The 12,007-nt window shown below is 38.2% G+C and overlaps 1 non-coding gene across 1 annotated transcript; it reads left to right on the top strand.

Annotated features, from left to right (window-relative positions):
• The first annotated feature begins 10,780 nt into the window (after window positions 1–10,780).
• On the top strand, window positions 10,781–10,887 carry LOC128294944 (small nucleolar RNA R71). Its single transcript, XR_008285251.1, has one exon. It is a non-coding gene; the product is annotated as a small nucleolar RNA R71 (small nucleolar RNA).
• The last annotated feature ends 1,120 nt before the right edge of the window (window positions 10,888–12,007 follow it).

Raw genomic sequence — 12,007 nt, 5'->3', positions numbered from 1 at the left:
TTTGGATGGCTATGGACACCTTGAAATTCGCCATGCTCATATATGTATATATATGTTTGCACATGATGTTTTGGTTGTGAACTAAGTGATGAATATGTTTGTTTAAAGAAGAAGATGTTGAAGAATGATTGTGAAATTGCAAGCACATTCGCCTAGCACACATATGAGTGCTTGATGCTATAATATAAGTTTTGAGCTACAATATGCAAAGCATTAACTAGTAAAATGCATGCTGTTTTTGTGAGGTATTAAGTGCATAATTGGCCTCAACATGGACATGAATATTCGCCTTGGGTAGCCTATTGAAGGCCTTAGCTTTTCCTTGATGCTCGAATGAATTGTATTGAATTGCTTGATGTAGTATAAAATGTGCATGACCATTGTGTATTCAAGCTAAAGGGTGGCCATATGACCATTTAAACTCCTTGTCATATTCGCCATAAGCTAGCACAATGAGGTTTTAATAAATTGAATTTGTTTGAATTAGCTCAAGAGCTTAGAGGGCCACAATTGGACAAGGGAAGGAAAAAGTGATCGAATAGCCGCAAAAGCCGTTCGACAACATCCGAGGTAAGTCCTCAAGAAGTGACCTTAATTGAATTATGTGGAATGAAATATGGATGTATTGATTATTGATTTATGTGTGTATGAGTATTCGAATGATACCCGGGCTAAGTCCCAAAGGCGATTATGCTAATGATTATAATTGTGTTTGAGCCTTAGTAACGAAAATGAAATATGTATGTCCAATGATTATTGATGTATGTGTGCATGAGAAATTGAATGATATCCGGGCTAAGCCCCGAAGACAATTATGCTGGAAATTATAATCGGGTTAAGACCCAAAGGCAATGGTGCTAGTGGCTATATCCGGGCTAAGACCCGAAGGCATTCGTGTGAGTCATTCTATCCAGGCTAAGACCCGAAGGCATTTGTGCAATCGTGATATCCGGGTTAAGTCCCGTAGGCCTTGGTGCGTGTTACCATATCCGGGCTATGTCCCGAAGGCGTTTGAACGAGTAGCTATATCCGGTTAAGCTCCGAAGGTATGTGATTTGAAAATTATAAGCTTGCTGGAAAATTTCAGCTAATACACTTGTGAAATTTCCCAATAACAAGGTAAGTGAGGTGTGTGCTTTGCGCGCTAGGAGTAAGAGCGTATGCATATCCGCTCCTATGATGGAACGAGTTATCGGCCTTAACGAAGCCGTTATTTGTGTATGAACCTAAGAGTTGGGATGGTGAAGTAAGTATGATTATATGAATGTGTATTAGTGAAATGATGTATTTGGTTATGAGAATGTAATGCTTTAATTAAAGCTGATTTTATTCCTTGAGACTTACTAAGCATAAAATGCTTACCCGTTGCTTTGGCTCTCTGTCTTATAGATTTTGCTCGATAGCAATCGGATTCGGGATCATTAAAGTCGAAGTCATCCACACTATCAACGCCTCTATTTTGGTATAAATTTTGGTTGAACTTTGAAATGGCATGTATAGGACTACCCTTGTTGGTTTAAAAATGTGGTGATGTATATGTACGGCCATGCAAAACGGCTCGTAAAAGTGAAGAATGAACTTAGACTATTTGCGGTTTGTATATATATATATGGTGTCATGATGTGACTATGAATTGGAAATGGGAATGTTGGTCACATGATCAGCCATTGGCATGGTTAAAATGATCATATGTGGACCTATGTATGGCAAGACTAGTTGGTTCATGGAGACTACAAAATAGGTAAGACCTACCTTAAAAACAGATGCTGCCAGCTGCAGTAACGTGAATGTGAAAAATCACCAAAATTTGTAGGAATGGTATTAAATAGTGAATCAGCTATGTAAATGAACCTTGATGAGTCTATTTTCATATGGAAGAAACGAAATGGTCATAGGAGTTACTTGTTAAGAGATATTAAGGCTATTGTGAGACAGGGCCAGAATGGTTTCTGGGTCCCCTGTCGTAACTTTAAAAATTTACTATAAATTATCCAGAAAGAATTAGGAGTCATTCCTTATATGTGCAGATTCCATTTTGAGTCTAGTTTCATTAGAAACAAACGGCACCAGTATTAAAGCCCTGTACAGAGAGATATTCAAGTTGTAACGTGCGAAGGTCAGAGCAGTCGATCCCTGTAACAGGGGTGACTTTAACTAATAAACTGTACCAATTGGCCCGACCAAAAATTCTAGAAATAAATCCATGGATGGATATATGAGTCTAAATTCAGGGAAAATTTACAAAACCAGTTTCTGAGTTTTGAAACTTGAGATATGATTTTTAAGGCGACAGTGACGCAGTTTTCCAGCCCGACTGGAAATGTCAAATTGGTGAGCAAAATATGTGGACTTGACTTGTTAACCCCTCGTGTCCGACACCGGTGATGGTCTCGGGATCGGGGTGTTACATATCTAGTCGTTGACCACTTTCGAGGTAAGTTTTAAGCGATAAATCGTTGAGTAAATTCAATCATAATAAGGCATAATGAGTTGATTTGATAAGATATGATGTGGCCATGATATGTCTTAAACCCAAATGGTAAGTTCATAAGTGTTTGGACTTGGAAATTTAAGAGCAAATTGTAATAAATTGCTTGGACAGCAGCAGTAAGGTGATTTTAGAAAATCACTATAAATTGTTGGTGTGGAATTATAGGCTGAATAAAATATGTAATCAAAGCTTAGTTGGTCTAGTTTCTTATAAAAGAGACCGTGGAAGCAAAGAAATTTCCTATAAAGAGATATTTAATGTTGTGCGGGACAGTGTCGGAATGACTCCAAAATCCCCTGTTCTGTTTTTGGAAAATCATTATAATTCGTACAAAAATGTTTATGAGATAATATTTATATGCTTAGACTCCTTAATGAGTCTAGTTTCAGATGGAGTCAAATAGAACACATTATGAATTCTGTACAATGAAAAATTTGATTCGTAATGAAGAGTGGTCAGATTAGTCAAACAGTGAAACAGGGGAAACTTTAAGAAAAATCTGGTATTGATTGGCCAAACCTAAAATTCTGAAAATTTTATGGGTGGAAGATACATGAGTCTACATTCGGGGAAAATTAACGGCAATTGATTTTGAGTTTTGTAGCTCCAGTTATAAACAACTTAGTGACTGTTGGTCAGAAAAACTGCTTGTAGTGAATATGTGATTTTGTTGTAAACTTTAATGAAACTATTTGAGTTGCTTATAAGCTATTGCTGAAATTAATGTACAAGAAAATATGAAATATGTATGATATACATATATGTGTGATAAGGCCGAATGGCCAATGCGATGAATGTGAAAGTGTATGTATATGTGATAAGGCCTAATGGCCGATGTGATGAATGTGAAAGTGTATGTATATGTGATAAGGCCATTGGCCTAATGGCCGATGTGGTGAATGTGAAAGTGTATGTATATGTGATAAGGCCTAATGGCTAATGTAAAATATATGTGTGATATGCATATGTGGTAAAGCCGAATGGCTAATGTGAATGTTGTAACATGTGATTAAATGTACATGAAACTTGGAATATGTTTTGGGTGAGACCGATGACTACGTGTGGAGATTATGACCGGGTAAGACCCGATGACTACGTGTGGAGATTATGTCCGGGTAAGACTTCTTTTATAAGAATTGCTTATAAAAAAATACATAATGCTGAAAGGTTAAACAGTATGTACTCCAAGCTTATATGTGAGCTTGATTTAAACTAAACCATAAGGTAGTTATGTGATGTATACGAGAGCAATCTATGAGACTATTCCTATGATTATGATGAGATGTGCATATTTGGATAAAGGGGTGGTATGCCCAAGGAAGAGTGAAATAAAATACGAACAACTATGTTATAACTTGATTGTTATCTGTTGACACTGCTTGAAACTTACTAAGCATTGTAATGCTTACTCCGTGTACTTTGTTTCCTCTGTTTTATAGATCTCATTTGGAAGCTACAGGCTCGGGGATCGTCAAGAACTAGTCACACTATCACTATCCACTGTTTGGTACTGCTATGTTTTGGAATATCTTATGGCATGTATAGAATAGACTAGTAGTGAGAGGATATCTTGGTTAATGTATAGGACTACCCTTTTGGTGTAGGTCATGTACCCTTCGGTTTTGTGTAAATTCGGATAGCCATGCGAAAATGGCTTAGATATACTTTGATCATAGCATTATAATCGTTGTATGTTGTTTGTCAAGAGGTATGGAAATGTTGGTAACGGTTAGCCATGGGAATGGTCATTCATGATCACTTTTGGTATATGTATGACAAACTCTAGTTGATCCATGGAGGATCATGAAATAGGTAAAGTTTACCTTAAAAATAGATGCTGGTAGAAGCAGTGACGTGAATATGAAAAATCACTAAAAATAGTAGAAAGGGAATTAAATAGTGAATAAATTATGTAGTCGAACCTTGATGAATCTAATTTCGTAGGAAAGTAACGGAACAATCATATGAACAGTATGTTAAGAGATATTTAAGTTTTCGTGAGACAGGGCCAGAACGGTTTCTGGATTCCCTATTCGGACTTTGGAAATTCATTGTAAATTATCCAGAGATAATTAGGAGTCATTCCATATATGTATAGATTCCTCTTTGAGTCTAGTTTCTATAGAAACAAACGGAATCAGTATTGAAGCCCTGTACAGGGAGATATCTAATTCGTAACGCACGAAGGTCAGTGTAGTCAATCCCTGCAACAGGGGAGAATTTAACTAATAAACTGTACTAATTGGCCTGACCAATAATTCTATAAAAAAATTTGTAGATGCATATATGAGTCTAGTTTCAGGGAAAAATTACAAAACTGGTTTTCGAGTTTCGGAACTCAAGATATGATTTTTAAAGTGATAGTGATGCAGTTAGCTAACTGCCTGGAAAATTTTTAAAATGGACTGTGAAAGTGAAGGGTTTAAGCCGTTAACCCCTCGTGTCTGATTCCGGCAGCGGACTCGGGTACGGGGTGTTACATTAACATCCTCACTAAAGATTCACTCAAATCACTGATGGTGTTTAAGGACATCAATTAAAGCATTCATTAGTCAATATGAAAAGCTATTGCCATAGGCTTGCTTGAAAATCAAATCTCCACCACTAAAAATTGAGCTGATACATCAATCAAAAAGGTCTTTTAGAGGGTTGTAATGTAGCTTTGGTTAAGGGGTGTGGTCACAAGCTGAAAGAAAAGGTTAGAATCGAGATTGAATTGAAAAATTACGTAGCTAGAAAAATAACCAGTCATCAATTGAATACAAGTGAGCTTCTTCTCAGAATATGGAATTAACACTCAAGCTCATAAATGACGAATTACTACTAATATGTGTTGAAGTGTATAAATATACATATTTTAAGAACAATTCAAATACATAGAAGAGCAAATCATAGCTAAGCAATTAGTTCAAATCAAATCTCGATAAAAATAGGGATCAAATTAGGGGATTTCAACAGTAATGGGTTATGGGTTAATATTGAGGGTAAATCAATTAATGGCTTGTTAGGCTCAAAGGGGTTCACTAAAGGTCAATTATGAAGGTAGGTTTTGGTGGAGTGAGTGGGTAAGACCTAAGTGCCTTTGTCATCTTGACATATCAAATCAAATGGTGTGGTCTTGACATGCATAATCAAGCAAGTTCTAAAATAACAAATCAATATTGATGCACTCATAATAAAAGTGAGCATGAAAGAAATAAAATATGCTCTAAAGGCTCAAGATCTCACAAAAATTATGGCTTTTTGATGTTTAAACTTGTGAATTTCAACTCACGATAATACCTAAACTTAGGGAAACAACTTAAAAGTTTATAATTCTTCAAAACTCAACTTATCATGCTTGATTCCCTAATGTCTTAAAGTTTAAACAATCAATGCATAAATGCCTATGTTTTAATTCAAGACATATCAATAAAAATCATAAATTAATTAAAATTCATTCTAGTAGTGATATGAGTGATTCACGTGAGAATAAGACAAAATTCAGGGATTTCTAATGATGATATGAAAGACCCCCCACACTTAAGATCTACATTGCCCTCAATGTACAAAGATAGATATATTGAAAAAAGTATAGATAAATAATCATAAGATAGGGAGAGAAGTCAAACTTCCAGAATGATGAATGAACTCCTTGATTTGGAGTTATGGAGAATAATCAGCTAAGGCAATGATGAGAGTGGAGAAGGATACTCCGGTGGTTGTAGAGGTTCATTAGTCCATAAGTCTTGCGCTAAAAGCATATTATATCTGGTGGTAGCTATGGTCGTGGTCAAGTAGGACATGGCAGTTGTGGAGAACCTTTGCTAGTGGACTTTTAGGTCCTATGCGATGATGAGCTTTAGAGCTCTTTATAACTGTGATAGAATCAGAAACTTTTTAGGAAAAATAAGGAAACATAATTACTCGTAATGAAATAGCCGAAACTATAAATTATTCAATAAAATTATAAAAACTAAAATTAAAATAAGATAAATAAAGATAGAAGTGAAAATAAAAATAAAAAATAAAAAGTTTTTAAACAGCGTCATCGCTAGATGGTTCGCGAAGTGGTGGTGGCGATGAGATGTGAAGGTGCTGACAAATCCGATGAAGTGTAGCATCAATGTGATCAAAAAGCTGAAAAAACTATTGCTCAAATCGAGTAAGGTGCTCAGAGATGTCAGAGTGTGAAGCTGCCGCATGAACTGGACGATGGATGGGTGGTGGTTGAGACAGTGGGTCCTCATAACATGGAGGGACATCATCAGTAATGTCCTCTGGGTCCTTCTCCTCGGTGGACTGGACGAGGCAGTACTGAGGAGGGTAGGTGCCACGTCGTTTCTTGATCATCCTCATGTTTAGCATGCTCGAGATGCCCTGTGGGGACATCTAGCCAATGAGAGTGAGGGAGAATGATTGTGCTGCTGTGTTGAGGAGCCCAAAGTGCCGAGCCAATCGAGTCACATAGGGCCCAATAGAGATGTCCCCTCTCCTATGTCACTCCGTCTGATGGCAGATGGCGAGGGCGATGAAGTAGACAAGGTCGAAGACGTGCCCGTTCGCCATGCTCCATAGAAAATAGGCGTTGTGAGTGTTGACGACACCGGTGCACTCTCGACGTCCCGTCAGAGTGTGGGCCAAGATGGCGTGTAGGTATCACATGGATGAGGCAACGGCCGATGCCTTAGAACAACTAGAATCATAGGAGGCCAAGGCAGGGATGAGGTCCTTCCAACACTTTGAAGGATAGTAGAGGAACTTGCGGTGGAGGGTGTCGAGTTCATTGTCGTCCATGAGTTCCTCCTTGTATATCCCTAGTGCAATCCCGAACTCGGGTACGCTCAACTGGCACACTAGACCACCAAGGCAGAATTGGACCGTTCTAGGATCATCAAAGTTTGTCAAGACGACTTGGAGATGGAAGGTCAAGCATAGTTCCATCGTGAGCTCGAGGTATGTCGGCTCGATGATCTAAAAGAAGAGCCCCCATGGTTCAATCGTTAGGAGGGCTCAGACCGTGTCAGCCATCTGAATTTGTTCAAGTGTAGCCCAGTCAATGCAGTGGCCCACACCTGGGGGTCGGGCCCGTAAAATCTGAAATAACTCCTCCTGAGGTCCCAAGGGAAACTCGAGGAAAGGTGCCTAATCTCCACGGTGGGACCCGAGGATGACGCTGCTCATTTCCTTTTATTCGAGGCGGGGACAGCTATTTTCTTACCACGTGAGGATGACATTGTATGCTTACATTGAAAAGTCAAAGTTCAACCAATACGCCCGAAAAATAGCATGGAAACACAAAACTAAATAGGAATATTTCGTAAGACTCGTGTATTAGATGAAGAGAACAAAACTAAAACAACTAAAGCAAATATATTAAGTTATTAAAATAGGACTATGAGAAAAATACAACGGGAATATCTAATGTATGAATACATGTGGGTAAGCATAAAATCCATGGAAACAAGAAAGATGAATGAATGTAATATGAAAAATGACAAAATTCTTTAATAATAAGCATGAGTATTTCTATTATTCTACTATTAATGGTCACTTAAAATAGTCAAATGGATCAGAGAAAACATGAAATAGGCAAAATATTTAAAGTAAATAAAGAGAAAAGACTAAACAAATGCAAAAGGGAGAACCTTGGGTCGTCAAAAATAGTGTTATAGGCGGCGCATGGGCGTGGCAGGTAGGGCGTGTGGAGTTGCAGCGCTAGGGTTAGGGATTTTTGGGGAGGGAAATGATGAATAGTGAGGGGTTTATATAGATTTTGGGGTACATGGCCATGGGGCAGCCCATGTCCCTAATTTTTCCCCGTATGTTTCACGATTTTTAAATTTAGGCGCGTCTGACATTCACCCCACGGCCGTGTCTTGATTCTTTTGCTTCTCCCATGCCCGTTTAGTTTGACTGTGTCGACCACAGGGGCTGGGCACGGGCGTGTCGAACACCCATGCTAAATTGACAGGTTCACCCATGGTTTCAAAATATGGGTATCTCGCACGCCAGTGTTGGTTTGGCAATTTCGCCCATAGCCTTATCACACGGCCGTGGCGACTTATCGTATCCCATGTTGGGGAAAATTTTTTCCCAGTTTTCACACGGCTGTATCGCATGGCCGTGTCTCCTCCTGCGATGTGTGCACTGCCTAAGGCACGCCAGTGTGCCTGGCCGTGTGGATGAAAAAACCCTGTGTTTCAAGATTCAGTTAGTAAGTTAGATGTAAAAAACTGGAATTGAAATAAATCATTACTGTTAGTGGTCGGGTTGCCTCCCAAGAAGCGCTTATTTATAGTCTAAGCTTGACTTACCTCTCTGGTATGTGATCATGGTGGCTAGAGGAGTTTACACTCCTCATCCCTGCTGTCAACTTTATCAATATAAGGTTTAAGATGAGTATTGTTTACCTTAAAAGTTTCAAATTTGGGGTGAATTACCTCGACTGTACCATATAGGTAAATACTGAGTACCGTGAGAGGAATTTCTTCATTAGGTTCAGAAGTGGTAATGCGAGGATCTGCTGCATCTACTAGTACTTTGTCTCCAGCCTTAGGTTGATTTGGTGATGTATTGATCTCGTCCTAGCTTGGTTTCGGTTTATCAGGTGTTCTCGATTTCTGTATCCACCATTCATCTAGTTCCTCGATTTGTAGCCTTCGTTCTTCATAGATAAGTCCTTTGTTGTTGCTTGAACATGGCTCGTGTAGGTTCTTCAAACTTATTTCCTGTAAAGTAGGTTGCACCACATGGTAAGTTTTAGTAGAATGATTTATACAACCACCTTTAATTTTTGATATGTTACTTGAATTACGAGCTTAAAGGGTGATTGTTTCGTCTCCCACACGAAGTGTGAGTTCACCTGTGCCAACATCAATTATTGTTCTTGCGATTGCTAAAAAGGGCCTCCCTAAAATTAAAGGAACGTTACTATCCTCTTATATGTTTAGAACAACGAAATCAACTGGGAATATAAATTTGTCAATTTTAACGAGTACATCTTCAATAATCCCCCTAGGAAATCTGATTGTTTTATCGGCTAATTGAATACTCATCCTAGTTTGTTTGGGTTTCCCAAGACCTAGTTGTTTAATCATTTTGTAAGGCATGACATTGATACTAGCCCCTAAATCAACCAAAGCATTATTAACATCTAGGTTACCAATTAAATAGGGAATCGTAAAACTCTCTGGATCTTTTAATTTGTTGGCCAGCTTATTCTATAGTATGGCTGAGCAAACCGCATCCAGCTCCACATGTGACGGCTCATCCAACTTTCGCTTATTTGTTAAAAGCTCCTTTAGGAATTTGACTACATTTGGCATCTGCGTAAGAGCTTCAATAAATGTTAAGTTACTATGTAACTTCTTTAATAATTTAAGGAATTTACTGAATTGTTCTTCTGTGCAGTCTTTCCTTGTCGCGTTTGGGTATGGCACACAAGGTTTGTACTCTTTACCTACCGGTTTCCGGTCATTGTGGTCCACCTCACCCTTACCTTTACTTACCACAGTTTCTTGCCTCTGTTCTGGTTCAGGTGCAACTAACCCTTCCTCATATTGAATGGTAATTGTATTGATTTGCTCCTTTGGGTTAAATTCAATGTTACTCGGCAGGCTACCTTGTGGTCATTCAAATATCAATTTAGAGAGCTGACCTATCTGAGTTTCGAGCCCTTGGATTGACACTTGTTGATTTGTAAGTGTTGTCTCGGTATTCTAAAAATGAGTTTCTGAAACTGAGATGAATTTTGTTAGCGTCTTCTCAAGGTTCGGCTTTTTGTCTTGTTGGTAGGGTGGTTGTTAGAAGCCTGGAGATGGTGGTGGTCACTAATTCCCTTGGCCTCCCCATGAGAAATTTGGGTGGTTCCTCCAACCTGCATTGTAAGTATTACTATAAGGATTATTTTCAGATTGAAGATTATTACCCATGTAATTTAACTGCTCATTCTCCATGTTGTGGCCATAGGGTGGGTATTCTGGATTGCTCGATCCACCTCCACTTGCTTTGCACTGCATTACTGGGTGAACCTATAAAGAACTAAGAAAACCATCAATTTTTTTATTCAAGAGTTCTATCTGATTAGAGAGCATGGTGACCGAATCGACATTATAAATGCCGGCTGCTTTTGTTGGCTTTGTCCTTATGACTTGCCACTGATAATTATTCAGTGACATCTCTTCTATAAGTTCATAAGCATCTTCACGTGTTTTATTATTGATAGTTCCACCAGCGGCTACGTCAACCATTTGTCGAGTCGAAGGATTCAGGCCATTATGAAACTTTTGAACCTGTAGCCAGAGTGGTAACCCATGGTGAGGGCATCTTCTCAAGAGGTCCTTGTATCTCTCCCATGCATTGTAGAGTTTTTCTAAATCCATCTGCACAAAAGAAGAGATATCATTACGTAATTTAGCCGTTTTAGCCGGCAGAAAATATTTTAATAAAAACTTTTCGGTCATTTGTTCCCAAGTAGTGATTGACCCTCATGGTAACGGATTCAACCACTGTTTAGCATTGTTTCTCAATGAAAAAGGGAATAACTGAAGGCGAATGGCGTCATCAGAAATGGCATTAATTTTAAATGTATCACATAGTTCCAAAAAATTTTTCAAGTGAGCATTGGGATCTTCATCCTGCAAACCATCAAACTGAACAAATTGCTGTATCATTTGAATTGTGTTAGGTTTCAGTTCAAAAGTATTTGCAGCTATAGCAGGTCTAACTATGCTCGATTCAGTTCCTGTTAAAGAAGGTTTAGCATAATCATACATAGTGCATGGAGCAGGATTCTGATTAACAGCAATCGCAGGAGGTTGCGAATTTTCTTGGTTTTCAGCCATCTCTTCGGTTGTGGTTGAAGTATCATCCTCTTGCTCTTCCTCTGTGTATCGTAAGCTTCACCTTATTTTTCTTCGGTTTCTGTGAACTATATGATCGATCTCACTATTAAACAATAATAGTCCCGGCAGGTTTCTTCTAGTCATACACTATCAAAAACCTGTCAGGAACGAATAAAAGAAAAATTAAAAAAGAAAATAAAAAATTAAACTGCAAATAAAGTAGAATGGCTAAAGTAATAAAAATCGAGTGTTCTTATTATCCTAGTTCACCGGCAACGGTGCCAAAAACTTGATACGTGATATTCGCAACAGGTTTTAAAAATTTATAATTAATCGTTCTTGAAACTAACTATGATCACAATTAAGGCAAGTGTACCTATCGAACAGTAGTATAGCTTTAGCAAGACTAGATTGTCGAACCCAAAGGAACCAAGAGCACTAGTAATTACTTTATTTTTATTATCTAGCCTAAAAATTAAGGGATTTGTTTCTCTAAACTAATTAACTAAAATAAGAGTGCATAGAGAGAAAATTGGAAAAAAGCTTTTGGGAAAACTCGATTGATTAAGACAATACCCAAGGGAAAATCCACTTAGACTTCACTTGTTATTTGACTCTAAATCAGACGGTTTATTCATTTGACTTGATCCGTAGAAATCCCTAAGTTATATTATTATCTCTCTCGAGACTA

Source organism: Gossypium arboreum, chromosome 6 (assembly GCF_025698485.1).
Source record: "Gossypium arboreum isolate Shixiya-1 chromosome 6, ASM2569848v2, whole genome shotgun sequence".
Taxonomy (NCBI): Eukaryota; Viridiplantae; Streptophyta; class Magnoliopsida; order Malvales; family Malvaceae; genus Gossypium; species Gossypium arboreum.
This window is presented reverse-complemented; position numbering and strand designations above follow the sequence as displayed.